Genomic DNA, 13562 nt, shown 5'->3' with positions numbered 1-13562 from the left:
CCCTGCCCCACTTGTTTGGCAAAACTGGGTATTTGTCCTGTTTGCTCTTGACAGCCGATGATCAGTTGGCAAGAGCAAATGGGACAAATGCCCAGTTTTGCAACAACAAAAAATTGTGACTCCCGGGACAGGGCATAAAAAGGGGACTGTGTGGACACTCGTCTTTCGTAGGAGTGGCTTATTTTGGTTTAGGGTTGACCTGTTCCAAACTGACTTGTCTTAAACTGTAAGAGAGGAAGAGTGGTCCAGCGGCCCAGGAGTTGGGGGCCTTGGGTTCTATTCCCCGCTCTGTCATAGACTTCCCGTATGACCTTGGGCAAGTCACTTAGTCTCTGTGTGCGCCAGTCCCTCATGTAGCGCCGCCCCCTGCTCATCTGCATGGGAATAGGCACCGAGGGAGCCATTCTTGTACTGAAACAAGAGTCTTGTCCACCAGTTCATAGGCACCGGCTTCTTCCGGACCCTGGGGGTGCTGAATATCCCCTCTGCCCCAGTCCCTTTCCCCCAAGTCCCCATTCCTGCCCCACCCCAGGCACTGCCCCCACCTCTTCTTCCAAGCCCCAGCCCTCCTCTTCCTTCCCCCGCTCCACCCATGCCTGGCCAATTCCCACCCAATTCTTCCCCCTCCCCCGAGCACACCCCGTCCCCGCTCCTCCCCCTCCCCCCAGCACCTCCTGCATGCTGCAGAACAGCTGATCGCGATGGGCGGGAGGCGCTGGGAGGGAGAGGGAGAAGTTGATCGGTGGGGGGGGGGAGGAGCTGGCTGCCGGTGGGTGCTATGCACCAGTTTAAATTCATCCCTTACGTTTTCCCAGTGAATCTTCCTCACACATACGCTCAACTACCATAAAGAAGGAAACTTTGCCCCCCCTCCCCCAACACACACACAATTCCCCAAGATCCTTTTGGCTCATCTCAGCGCCAAGAATAAGAAGAGTCGGCAGTGGCAGTTCTGCCCGGGAGGGGAATTCCTGGGCCTGGGCCAACACGTGCCTTGCATGATAATGACACTCCGACAGGGCCGCCCAGAGGATTCAGGGGGCCTGGGGCAAAGCGGGGGAGCGGACATAAAAAAAAGGCACCACCCGCTGTGGCGCTTGTACTGACCAGGTGGTGCTCCGAGTATGCGGCGGTGGGTCCTTCACTTGCTCCGCATCTTCAGCAGCACTGAAGGACCCGCCGCCGAAATGCCGCCGAAGACCCGGACCACCACTGGGTGAGTAGCCAGGGAAGGGATTCAAAGGCCAGGGCCCGCGGGGCCCCTGCAGGGCCCGTGGCCTGGGGCAAATTGCCCCACTTGCCCCCCCTCTGGGCGGCCCTGCACTCCGATGCTGTGCCCATCTCTGTGCTTTAGGAGCATGAACGAACTAAGCCCAACGACTCCCCTGTTGTTGTGAAGATCAGTTCAGCTCCACCAGCATTAGCCACCGGCGTAGTCCATCCACCTCTGAGCAGCTCTGCCGCTGACTCGCCGTGTTGCCACTCTGTGCCTCAGTTTCCCCATCTGTAACATGGAGATAATACCGCTGATCTGTTTACCTGCCTCAGAGGGGGGCTGTAAGGATTTGCTAGCGAATGTTGGTCAGAGCGTTGAACGTGGAAAGTGCAACAGGAGCGCAGGGTGTCTAATGTTTTTCACAAGAACTTGCCATCCAGAGGTTGTGAAGGGCTCCTATAAAAATGCCGGGACATTAGTGTATCATAGCTCCCCTCTCTGGGGTGACATCAGACCTACGTGGGATCTTGGGATTGTCCTGCCGTCCAGCGCTAGAGAGAGGTGCCATGGATCCACCCAGCAACATGCCAAACTTCTCCAAGCCGCCGCAACCCCGCCCTGGAGAGATCCACGGGCTGGGGCTTACCATGGCCTGTTGTTAACAATGAGTGTTGAACAGGCTTCAGTGCAAGTGACAAGCAGGCCAGAGACGGTGTAAATCTTGGAGAATGGCCGGGGACTCCCGCACCTCTAGCTGATGGGGGAGGGGAAGGTGGAGAAGGGCAGTTTCGGTGAGCAAGGAACACGGGTCTCAGCTTGTTCCCATCTAAATCAATGGGATTTGGGCCATTGTCTTCAATCAGGTCCTGCTTGCTTGCTGAGTGTGCTCCCAGCTCCTGGAGAGGGCCAGGGTTATAGCTGGAGGGGAGAAGAATGGGAGATGACAGGCAGATGAGAACACTGCCCTGGGGAGAGCCATCAGATCTGATTTGCCAGCTCCTAGAGGTGAGGGTCCCCTTTCTACAGGCAGAGGTCCCGGGGACCCCCTCCAAGTTCCAACACATGTGGACTAGAGGTTCCAGCAGGAGGGGCCCCTTACATTGATTCAGGGAGGAGAGGGTAGTTGAGTGGCTCTCTAATGCACCAGCCCTGGGGAGGTTAGCTGCAGTGGGGATTGAACCGGAAACCTCAGGAGCCTCTGCTGCAGGGGTCTCAAACACATGGCCCGTGGGCTGAGTTATTTCCTGCAGCCCGCCATAGGTGCCGACTCCACTGGCAGCCAAGCTCCCCTCCCCTCCCAGCGCACCGTGCAGGAGCGCCGCCAGCTTTTTTGCCACCCTAGGCGGCAGAAGGTCCTGCCCCCGAAATACCGCCCCCGACAGAGGTGGCGGAAGGTCCCGCCCCCGAAATACCGCTGATGACCGGGGCGGCCGAAGATCCGGCCACCGCGGTCGCCGCCCCCCAAATGTTAGTGCCCTAGGCAACCGCCTAGGTCGCCTAATGGGTTGCGCCAGCCCTGGCACCGCGTCCCCGCTCTTCCGCCTACCTCCCAGCGCTTAGGACTTTCCAGGAGGGAGGGGGGAGGAGCAGGGACACGGCGTGCTCTGGGGAAGAGTTGGGGCCGGAGCGGGGATTTGGGAAAGGGATTGGAATCGGGGCAGGGAGGGGGCAGACTTGGGGCGGGGACTTTGGAGAAGGGGTTGGCATGGGGGCGGGAAGGGGTGGAGTTGGGGCGGGGACTTTGGGGAAGGGGTGGGGCAGGGGCGAGGCCTCATGGAAGGGGTGGAGTGGGGGCAGGGAGGGGGGCTTTTGTATCTTTGTATGAAGAGGTGTCAGTGACAGGGCCGCCGAGAGCGGGTTCGGGCCCCGGTGAAAAAAAACTTTCAGGCCCCCCGGCAAGGGCGGACCAGCTAAACAGCCGGGGAAACCGGGCCCCCGGCCCCCCTCCCGACCCCTGGGCCCCGGGAATTTGTACCGGCTTCCCCCCCCCCCGTCGGCCCTGGTCAGTGATGCGTCCCTCGGGCCAATGTACTAGTCCTCATGTGGCCCTCGTGGTGGTTTGAGATCCCGGCTCTGCTGTTTGAGCTAAAGGGCCCAGCTCTGGTTACTCAAAGTCTGCACGGTCTGATCGGCCTCTCTAGGATCCAGCCACGTGAAGGGCACACAGAGCACAGGATGTCAGCATGGGTTACAGTTAGAAGAGGGGTTACTATGTTACGGAGGGAAAGCCAGACTCCGGGTTTCTAGCCCTAGCTTTGGGAGGGAGCAGGGACTAATGGTTAGAGCCAGGGGACTGGGATTTGGGGTTCCTGGGTTCCATTCCTCACTTTGCCACCGACTCCCTGTGGGATCCTGAGAGATAACGGGGGCCCTGTAGGGCTGGGGGAACGTGGATAAAAGTTCAGCAAGTGTCACAAGAACAACACGGGTTGGTGGGAAAAGGTGGAAAAAGGGGGACGGAAAGACTGGATTAGTCTAACCCAAAAGGCCTCCTGTTCTAATTCAGGGACAGGGTTCGAGTCATGCTGGGTGACCCAGAGAAAACGTGGGACCGGAAATCCACAGAGCAAACTTGGGGTGCTAAAAATTAGGCCTAATTAGCTGACAAAGTAACGAGGGGATGGGGCTATTCTCCATTGCTCCCTCTTGGGGTCCTCACAAGAAACGACTATTCTAGAAAAATCGGGACGCAAAGGCAACAATTGCTGACTGGCCGCAGGGGAAGGCGCGTGCTTCCCCCTCACAGCTGCTGCCCCCGGTGTCTCCTGGGACCCCCGCGTCCACTGTGACTCCATTGGGCCTTTGTGGTCCTGATCCTGAGAGACGTCCTCATCGGACCAGGCCAGAGAGAGGGACCCAGATGACATCGCCACCTCTACTGGCTCTGGCTGAGTCTCGAACACCCCCTGAGATGTGCGACTTTGGCCTGGTCTGCCCGACAGACTGACCTGGGTATAACTACTGTGAAAAAGCCACACCCCTAAGTGACGTAATTGCACTGACCTAACCCTGTGCAGACAGCGCTAGGTTGGTGGGAGAGCTTCTCCCGCAGACATAGCTCCTGCCTCTCGGGGAGGTGGATTCACTGCGCCGACAGCCGTGGCTACGGCAGCGCAGCGCGACAGGTGCAGCTGGGGCCCTCAATGTGAGACAAGCCCTTTGTTGTCGTCAGCCTGGGGCGTTGTTAGTACAAAAGCAAAGGTGCCTCTGGTCTGGTTTGTTTTTCACTTGCACAGATCAGCTGCTCCAACTTCCTCCCGCGTAAGCTGTACAGGCCGACATCTCATCTCCTTCCTCGTCAATTTCCTCCTGTAATTTGATTCTTTCCCCCTCCTCTAGATCTGGCGAACTGCTGGTATCTGATTGGAAAACGAGAAAACAGCGGATCCCTCACGCACCCGACCTTCCTCGTAGACTGTTCCAGCGGGAGAAAGGAACTGCTGAACGCACGGCCTGACAGCAAAATATACAGGCGACCTCTCAACCGCTTCCCCTCCAGACCCAGGATGGAGACTTACGTGATATTCTGCTGTGACGTGTCCGTTTATGGCCGCCAGATTGTCCAAAGCAAAGGAAGCGAGGAGGACGTGTCCTGCACTCCAGCCCGAGTCTCAGCTTCATCCGAGCTGGGCACTGGAGCCTCTGTGGAGGTACCTGAGTCCTTCAGGAGCAAGGCTCCAGTCTCTATACAGCAGCAATGCCACCTTAGTGGTTCCAGGTCCCTACAGCGCTCTCCTTGGTGCATGGTCAAACACTTTCTGAAGGGCTTAGCCCTGTGTGTCTTTGGGCAAACTGATTGAGAGTATCCGGGCAGTGGGTAAAAGGAAACAGTCTTATTTAATGCAACGTATAACTGACCTGCAGAACTCATCCCTTGTGGGGTGTTATTGAGGCTAATACGGTAAAATTTAAGAATGGTTCAGGCCCTTCTGTGACCAAGAGTAATACCTACAAGACGGGCTATTAGTCCTCATGCTTTGTAAACTAATCGCCGGCTGACAATAGGAATAAACGTCCCTCCCAGGTGATGGCTTGGATTAGATGGCCAGTGCCTTGCCCCAGGTCAGCAGCTCTTGGGTTATTGGCAAATGCAGAATTCTTGGGCCGGTCAGTAGAACAATGGGTATGTTTATGTCTTTGTTCCTAAAGGATCCCCAAACATCTGACAAACAAGAGATATTATAGAAGTCAACCAGCACTGAAATGCAACCACCTCTGGGGAGAAACCTGGCTTAACTGTCCACAGCAACACTGTAGCAAATACTGTCAGGCAAGAGGGAAAGTGCGTAAAGGGAGAGGCTGGATTGTGGATTCCGTAGGGAGAGGTTGGGTTACACATGCCCAAAGTGTTCTTCCCTAGATTCCTGGATGGAAAGTAGTTTAGAAGTGCTATTATTGTTGGACAGGTAAGCCCTGCTCCCACTGCTGCTGGACCCATGACACTTGCCTGGGTGGGAACTGTTTAAATCTGCTTTTCTCTAGGGATGCGTTGGGTGGCTGATAGTTTGGGGGTGACATGGCTTTGGGGCCATCCATCACATCAGGTCCACTGAGGTTTCTGCCTGTCTAATTCAAGTAACACAGAGCCCAGGCAGGAACAGTGTACAGTCAAACTGGGGGAGAAGAGAGGTGACTTAGTGGGGCCGAGGGAGCGGCTGTGTGTGGGGAGAGTGGTGTATTAAGGACTAAGCAACAGAGGGTCCTGTGGCACCTTTGAGACTAACAGAAGTACTGGGAGCATAAGCTTTTGTGGGTAAGAACCTCACTTCTTCAGATGCCAGTCTTTGACAAAGTGTATTGAGGACTGTAATTTATCACTTTAAGAGAGTGTGTGTAGATGGGGAGGTGGGTGTTCCTGGTGCTGCTTGCAGGCTAGGGGGCTCTGTAGGGAAGTGTGTGATCAGAGTCAGTCTGGAACAAGGTGGAATGAGCTGTGTCTCGCTCCCAGAGGGAGCAGCCTGCTTCGTCTCTCTCTGATTTAGGTTATTGTGTGTTATTGTTCTTGATTCTAAGAATAAAAGTAGTGTTTCGTATTGATTGTCTTTTTCTAACTTCTCTGGGGTTATGCCGTGAACACAACTGAGAGGGAGAGAGGAAAGTCTTGTGGTTTCTTCATTTTAGGATTGAATCTCACCTGAGGGAATGGGAAAGGTTCCATCTTCCATCGCCAAGCTGGGGGAAGGTGACGGAAGAACGTTGGATTGTTATATAACAGCTGGTTTTGAACTGTGCACTGCTGTAGCCATGTGGGCATCTGCCACCATGGAAACACTACAGCTGCTACTGTACAGCACCAAATCCAACTCATGAGACACGCACAGAGCTTTCGCAGCCCACCCAGGCTGAGGCTCTCCCCACGCTACCCCAGACAGAGCCTAGGAGAACAGAGGAACAGCCGCTGGGAGGTCAGTTGTGTTCCAGCTCTGGCAGGCAGACAGGGAGAAGCAAGTTCCAGAGCTGAGAACCCCTCATCAGGAACTCCTGTCTCCAGCCACGCCAAGGGGCTGGTAGCTCGAGTGGCTAAGAGATGTTGTGTCACATGGGGGGGGAGGCGGGGGAACTGGCCCCAGGCCCTTCATAGTTGGTTAAAGCAGCATGTAAAGCTAACAGGCCAGATTCTTGGGTTCCTGATGGACTGAACTGGTCTTTGGCTGGCCTCAGAACATGGGCAGTGTGAAGGTGGCATGCGGTAACTTTGCCACCCACCCCTTCTTGGGTCGTGCACCAGGTGAGGTACAGGACTCAAGCATCTGTACCTGACTCCAGAGAGGGTTGGCAAGACCCTACCCAGAAGTCCCTCCCTTGATAGCTAAGTTTGATCATGACCCAGCCATCTAGGGTGTTTCGCACAAATAAAGTTTGACTTCATTGTATTTGTGGGACAAAATCCTATGGACTGTGTTCCAGTGCTGACGTTGAGGACAAAGTGAGCCCCATCGAGCCCTTGATACGCTATGTTAAGCACCAAGTATAGAGTAGGGTGTCCCCTAAAATGAGGGACAGGCAGGTGGTCAACCTAGGAGCAGCCCAGTCCTGCCCTCCCTAAATCATCAATGCACCCAGGACTGAGCCTTGCACAGCTGCTGTCCAGGTTGTACCCGGTGTGTGGAGAGTAAGGGGTTTGCTGTCAGCATAGCATTTTCCACCAGCATTAGTGTGGCTTGGAGCAAAGAGCACTGGACTGGGACTCTGGTTCTGCCACTGCCCTGCTGGTTGGCCTCGGGCAAGGCACGTCACCTCTCTGTGCCTCAGTTTCCCCGAAGGGTTTTGCGCTCTGCTGATGAAAAGGGATCTGCTAGGGGTTCACAATCAGATGGTTTATTTTTTCCTGACGTGGGCATGCGCAGCCGGTTGGATGCCACTAGGCGTCACTGTTTTACCAGCCGTGGAGGTTGACTCCGTTGCCCTTGGTGGTTTTTTGCCTTTCCCAGCCTGGACTGCAGTTGGCAAGAGGCAACTGTGACATGATGTAGGATCTGTCCCAGAAACCCAGCCTGAGCCTGCAGCCGGGAACGCCCAAGGGACTCGGGCACTAGCCGCATAAATGGAGGAGCTGCATACGGGGAAAGATGCACAAACATCTGCTCCAGAAACACAGCCCTCTGCTGCGGGTGCTAACGTAGCTCTTGCTGGTAACCGGGCTTATGCCAGGAGGTGCCCAGCTTTGCAGGGCTGCACCTGGGTGGCATGAAATGGAGCTGACTGTATGGTCCAGAGAGCTACCCGCAGAGACGCCAGCTCCCAGAATGGCTGGAATGGTGCATCCGGAGAGCTGTATCTGTAGCTTGCACCTTCAGATTAAAGGACTATGGGCCCCGTCTTAGCTCTGTGAAGCAGGGACTTAGGGTGACCAGATGTCCCGATTTCATAGGGACAGTCCCGATTTTTGGGTCTTTTTTTTATATAGGCTCCTATTACCCCCCACCCCCTGTCCCGATTTGTCACATTTGCTGTCTGGTTACCCTACAGGGACTGCCTTCGTGTGTGTACAGCGCCTAGCACAGCGGGGCCACGATCCTGGACTGGAGCCTCTAGGCACTACCCCAGGGCAGCTATTAAATACTAATCACCATATTGGGCCTCATTTGGCCTGTGAGTCTCATTGTCATATCTGGACTACAGGGGCCCTGGGTTGACGTCATTTCGACCTACTCATTTAATTAATTGAAGATCCACCAGCCTGGCTCCACCAGCTTTCCCCTCTCCCCACGCGTCATTTCCCTGGCTACGTCTGTCCTGTCATCCCGTCCTGTTCCCCCACCCCGTCATGGGCTGGTTCCCCCTTCCCCGAGCAGGGAGGACACAGCGACCTCTGAGCTAATCACAGAGCTTCACAAACACAACACCAGGCCTGCCAGGCTTGTGGTAACTATAAACAGCCTCCACCCAGAACAAAATACAGCCGCCTGGCACTGTTTATATACACAGCTCCATGATAATCCAGCCGTTCCTCGCCCCCTGGAGTCAGTCCAAAGCCTTATGCAAGCACCTTGCACTTCCTCTTTTCGGAGGCCGTCGCTCCGGAGGGGACGACGTTCTGGGGAGCTTACAGGAGCTCTCTGCACCCCCGTCAGAAGAGCAAAAGACAGTCATCCACGTGAACAGAAGGCTGGAGCGCCCCGAGAGGTCCAAGCTCAGGAGAACATCCTGCAGGGACTGGCCATGCTGGAAAGGACCAGGAGCCAGCGCCTACGCCCCGTAGAGTCACTCCTGATCTACTCTGGGATAGGATTTGCCTTGACGTCAATGGACCAGGCCCCAGAGCTCTACCTGCTCCATATCTTGCCTTCCCCCAAATGCAAACTCATCGGAGTGGTCTATAAATTCCCGCCCAGACTCCCTAACTAGCTCTGGTTTGCCAGGGCTGTTTTTCGGGGGATTGTGCCCCGGGAGCCCCCCACATCAGGTGTATAGAGGGAGGCGCCCGTGTGCTGAAGTGCGTCCTGGGAGCCGAGCCGTGCAGCGTGCATAGTCGCTCAGCACACGCAGGATGAGCCCCTAATAAGGCCTCTGGCTCTGTGCCGCTGCTGCCCCCGTGACCTTTCGCACGCCCGAGCCTGCTCTGCCTGCCCTGCTCACCGGGCTGGTTGTGAAACCGAAGCCCAGGCTGAAATGACTCAGGCAGCGGGGACTGCGATAAACGCCCGTCTCCGTGCGGCTGGCTGACCTTCTGGCCAGCTGGCTGCCGGCGAAGGCTGATTTGCGCAGGGGAAAGGTGGAACAGAGGGCTTGATGTTCTAGGGGTATTTAGGGAGAGGCCACCCCCTGTATTCACCTTAGCAAGCAACAGGGGGCTGATTCTGCTCCTGCTCCTGTTCTACGCCAGTATGACTCTGCTGACACTCCTGATTTACTGCTGGGTAAGCGAGGTCAGGGTCAGGCCCCGTCTGCCTCGCTGCAGGGGATCGCTGACGGCGGGGGCGCTCGGTCCTGGAACACAGTAGCTGCCGAATTGCAGCGGCGGGGTCCTGTCTGAACTGCACTCAGCCAGCCGGGGATCAAAAAGCCGTTTGCTGGCTCGTAAGCTCATGCCTGACTGGAATCCGGGGGGCGTCTCAGGCTGGGAATTGAGGCCGACAGAGGCCAGGAGGGCTGGGTCCCTGCTGGGGGTGGTGGGAAGAGAGACATGGGGAACATGCAGCAGGAGGCAGAGGTTGCTAGCTCAGACAGTGAGAAGGGCAGAGAAAGGGCAGGGCAGGACTGAGGGGCTGCGCTAAAGTCGATGGAGCCGCGCTGATTTCCACCAGCTGAGGCTCTGACCCAGAGCGTGCGAGTGAAAGGCAGAGCGAGGGAGTGGGACGGAGGAAGCGGGAAAGAGACAGAAGGAGACGCTGATTGTTGGTGTGTGACCGGGCACCAGGGTGCTGGGCAGTCCTGTTGCAGCACTGGGTGACCTCCAAGCCCAGCATAGGTCGATGGCCAGATAGGCCATGGGGTGCGGTTCCGGGAAGGCATTAGAGGACTAGCAGCCCTTGAATGTTGTGTCCAAGGGCTACACTAAGATGTCTGGATGTGTGCGGGGGGAGTTCTCGGCAACACTCAAGCCCTACCTCAGAGGTGAGAACGCTAGTGCAGACTAACTCAGAGATTAAGACGGACCCCGATAGACTCAACAGGACTGAGGGGCAGTGGTGTGTGTGGGGAGCCCAAGAGAGTCGTCACGGGGGGCGCTGTAGGTCAGGGTGGAGGCGAGCGAGTTGAGCTCTGGTTGGTGGGGAGCCAGGCCCAGAATAGGGGGCCTGCAGGTAAGGAATACGGGGCACCAGCTGAGCCGTGGAGGATCCCTGGGGCTGTGGGTTAGCAGTTCAAGCCTTTGGCCCAGCTGTATATGGGTTCCGTCACTTGCTTGACTCCACTATTGTTAAGTCTTCCCTTTCACGAGCCTAAAGTTCACCAGGTCTGCTCAGAATTAAACTAGCAAAGCAAAACCAGCCGCTCAAGAAAACGCTGTTCGTTGCCTTTTGGAGCTGCGCTGGGGACTACGCGCCAGGCCAGTTCGGATGGTGAGCAAGGAGTGCTGGGGACAAACGCCCCAGCTGGATTCTGATCGCAGCCGGCCCAGGGTAAATCAGGAGCAGCATCAGCGTGAAACTGGCATCGGTGAGATCAGAATCAGGCCCCGTGTCTCCAGGGTGCTGGGCAAACAGCCTCACTTTCTAATTTTAAACCCCACAAGTGGAAATGAAGATAAGATAAAACAAAAAAAAGGGCTGCCAGGGATCCAACTTCACCCTTTAAAGAGCTGACGAAAGTCCCGGCAGCCTCCCGACATGGGTGTATTCTGGCTGCTGGTCTGACACACAGAGGTCACCTTGCCTGCCTGTTGTCAGCTCCGGGAACTCACAGGGGAGCAAACTCAGAACTCTGTCTCCCTCGAGATCCTGGAGAGACTCGCCCGTCCCTGCAAAGTGAATCTGGATCCAAATACCCCCAGCAGCTGGGGAAGTTTGGATCCAGGTTTTGGTTTCACGTCATTATTGAAGGACAAGGTTTGGCTCTGGATAATACATAGAGATAGGGATTGTGAAGAGCCCCACCGAATCTGGATCCAACCATCCCCCTCCCAGGTGTTTGGTGACCTTTGGGAATGAGTTTCACTGGTCCCAGGTCCAGTCTGTCCTGGGGATTTCAGCCATCGGTGGCCAGCCCCTAATGCAAACAGACAAAGCTGCTGTAGGCTGCAGTTTGCACTGATGCTCTTAGCCCTGCTTGAAACCAGTTTGGCCTGTTTACACGAGGGCTTTGTGTAGTGGCTGACCTCTTGGCTGACACACCAGGGAGGTTCGGGAACCCAACTGCTACAGCTTGAGCGAAAATTCCCTCGCTGGGGCTGTAACGGACTCATCCTTGGGAGACTGGACACGGGGGGTGGGGTGGACATGTAACAGATTCACCAGTGGGTTACATTTGCACTGGTGCCGCTATACTGCAGAAAAGCCCCTGTGTAGACAAGGCCTGAGTTAGAGTGTGTGTGAGAGAGAGAGAGAGAGAGAGAGAGAATCTGGTTTCCAGCCACATGCACACCCGGGTTTGGCTGCAGCCAGGTCACCGCCCTGTATTACCTGCCGCTTGCCAATCTTCGCGTGGCTGGTGCTGAGTTCGGAGGGACCGTTTGCAAACAGAGAACTTTGCACCCGGAGCTGAGATTCAATTAATCAGGAAACTCACTTTGTTTTGGGTGGAAGCAGTTTGTAAAAAAACAGCTCATCCATTCAGAGAATAGGAACAACACTGCTAGACTCAGGTGACCAATCACAAAGCTTGCCTGGCTCTTGTCCCTACTGTACAGGTATCCACCTCACAAAATGCACCCCGCAGTTGGTACCGATTGGCCCCGTTTGCCCACAGTCTTAGTAAAGAGGCCAAGGACTGAATGGGCCACAGAGACGGAACTCCCCCCGGAGCCGTAGAAGGGGTCCCTCCAGAGCAGGGCTGGCTGGGCGAGGGCGTGGGAAGCCATCTTTGCTCTGTGGTGACACAGAGATAGGCATTGCTGTGAGCACCACCAAACTCATTGCACTTGTGACTGAAACCAGAGAGAGGCCCAGCTCCCAGCGCTGAGGCTAATGACCCCACTAGCTGCCTGCGAGTAAGATCCCCTGGTCGTAAGGGGGAGTGAGCCGTCTGCCCTGGCAACGGCCGTGCCCTGCGCTCCCTCGGGCTGGGTCCCAGGTCTGCCCACGTCACTGAACGTGCCGTTCGGGTGTCTCACTCTTCTAATCCCCCCGGCTACGCCCGGGCTGGGTGTCCTCTTATGGGCCAGCTGCTTCCCTTTCCCCTCGCTCGTTGCCCAGGCCTGCAAACGGAGCCCATCTCTGCCTTTCTCCTGGGAGCCAGTCCAGCCCCACGGATTATAAATAACCGACAGGTTTATAGCAGCCTCCTTCCCCTTACATGGCCCGACCCAAACAGCATTGCACAGAGGCCTGGTGCCCACGCAGGGAAGCGAATTGTTTATCTTCCTTCTTACCCAGAGAGCCAATGGGGCCAGGAGACGGGACAGTTACAGCTGGGCTCTCTCCCGGGGGGCGGGGCAAGCCCCCCTCTCATCACTGCACTGCACTTGTGGTCCCTCGGCGTAGCTCTTTGGTGCTGCAGTCCCAGGTCAGCTCAGAGCTCAGCTGGGGCTGGGGCTGTGTCCTCCTTAGGACCACGTGTGGAATTAGACCTGATTCTTATACCCCAGGGGCTGGTTACAGCCAGCATGGCTGGAGAATCATCTGTCTGTGGGGTGTGGGAGGGGGCCAGGCGGAAGAGATATTTGGCTGGCCGAGACCTCCTATGGGAGCCAGGCCCCTGGGGCAAAGCAAGGCAAAGACCTGGGTTAGCTCAAAGGTCCCTCTCTGGAAGGGGCCAAATCCAAGTAGCCTGTGAGAAAGGTGGGATTTGAAGCAGGTTTCCAGCCCTCCCCCCCCCCAGCCCCCGCTCATGGGGATGTTCTTGTGTCGGGGGTTTTGGCCATTCTGGTCGGATCTCGGTTTCCAGCTGGGAGCCATTGCCGTGACATCTTAATCCACGCTATTAAGCGCTGGCGGGGAAAGAGGGGGGAGGGAAAGATGCCCAGTGTATCAGCTGAAAAGAGACTTGGGGGTTCTCCTGGGAGCCCCAACTCCTTGCTTTACTGATCCCAGCTGCTTCATCGCAACTGGCAAGGGGCGCATCTTGCAGGAGAGAAACTGTCAGCACCCACAAAATTGCTGATGCTGGTGGGGGGGGGGGCCGGGGGCAGGGGGGGAAAAGCTCCCCTCCCCGGGGGGAAAGGTCGCAGGGGGGGGGTGGGGGTGGGGTGGGGGAGGGGATCCCACCAAGGGAATTCAGACTCGTTAGCCAGGCTGCTCCCCCCCAC

General features: G+C 56.5%; 1 long non-coding RNA gene across 1 annotated transcript; it reads right to left on the bottom strand.

Moving 5' to 3' along the window:
• Positions 1 to 1385: 1385 nt before the first annotated feature.
• Positions 1386 to 12946, bottom strand: LOC117868021. The gene is made up of 3 exons (XR_004643557.1): positions 12687 to 12946; positions 1863 to 2134; positions 1386 to 1504 (listed from the first exon to the last, which is right to left on the bottom strand). It is a non-coding gene; the product is annotated as an uncharacterized LOC117868021 (long non-coding RNA).
• Positions 12947 to 13562: the final 616 nt, after the last annotated feature.

The sequence above is a fragment of the Trachemys scripta genome, chromosome 19 (genome assembly GCF_013100865.1).
Source record: "Trachemys scripta elegans isolate TJP31775 chromosome 19, CAS_Tse_1.0, whole genome shotgun sequence".
In the NCBI taxonomy this organism is placed as follows: Eukaryota; Metazoa; Chordata; order Testudines; family Emydidae; genus Trachemys; species Trachemys scripta.
Note: the sequence above shows the minus strand (reverse complement) of the source record. Positions and strands in the feature narration are given on the sequence as shown.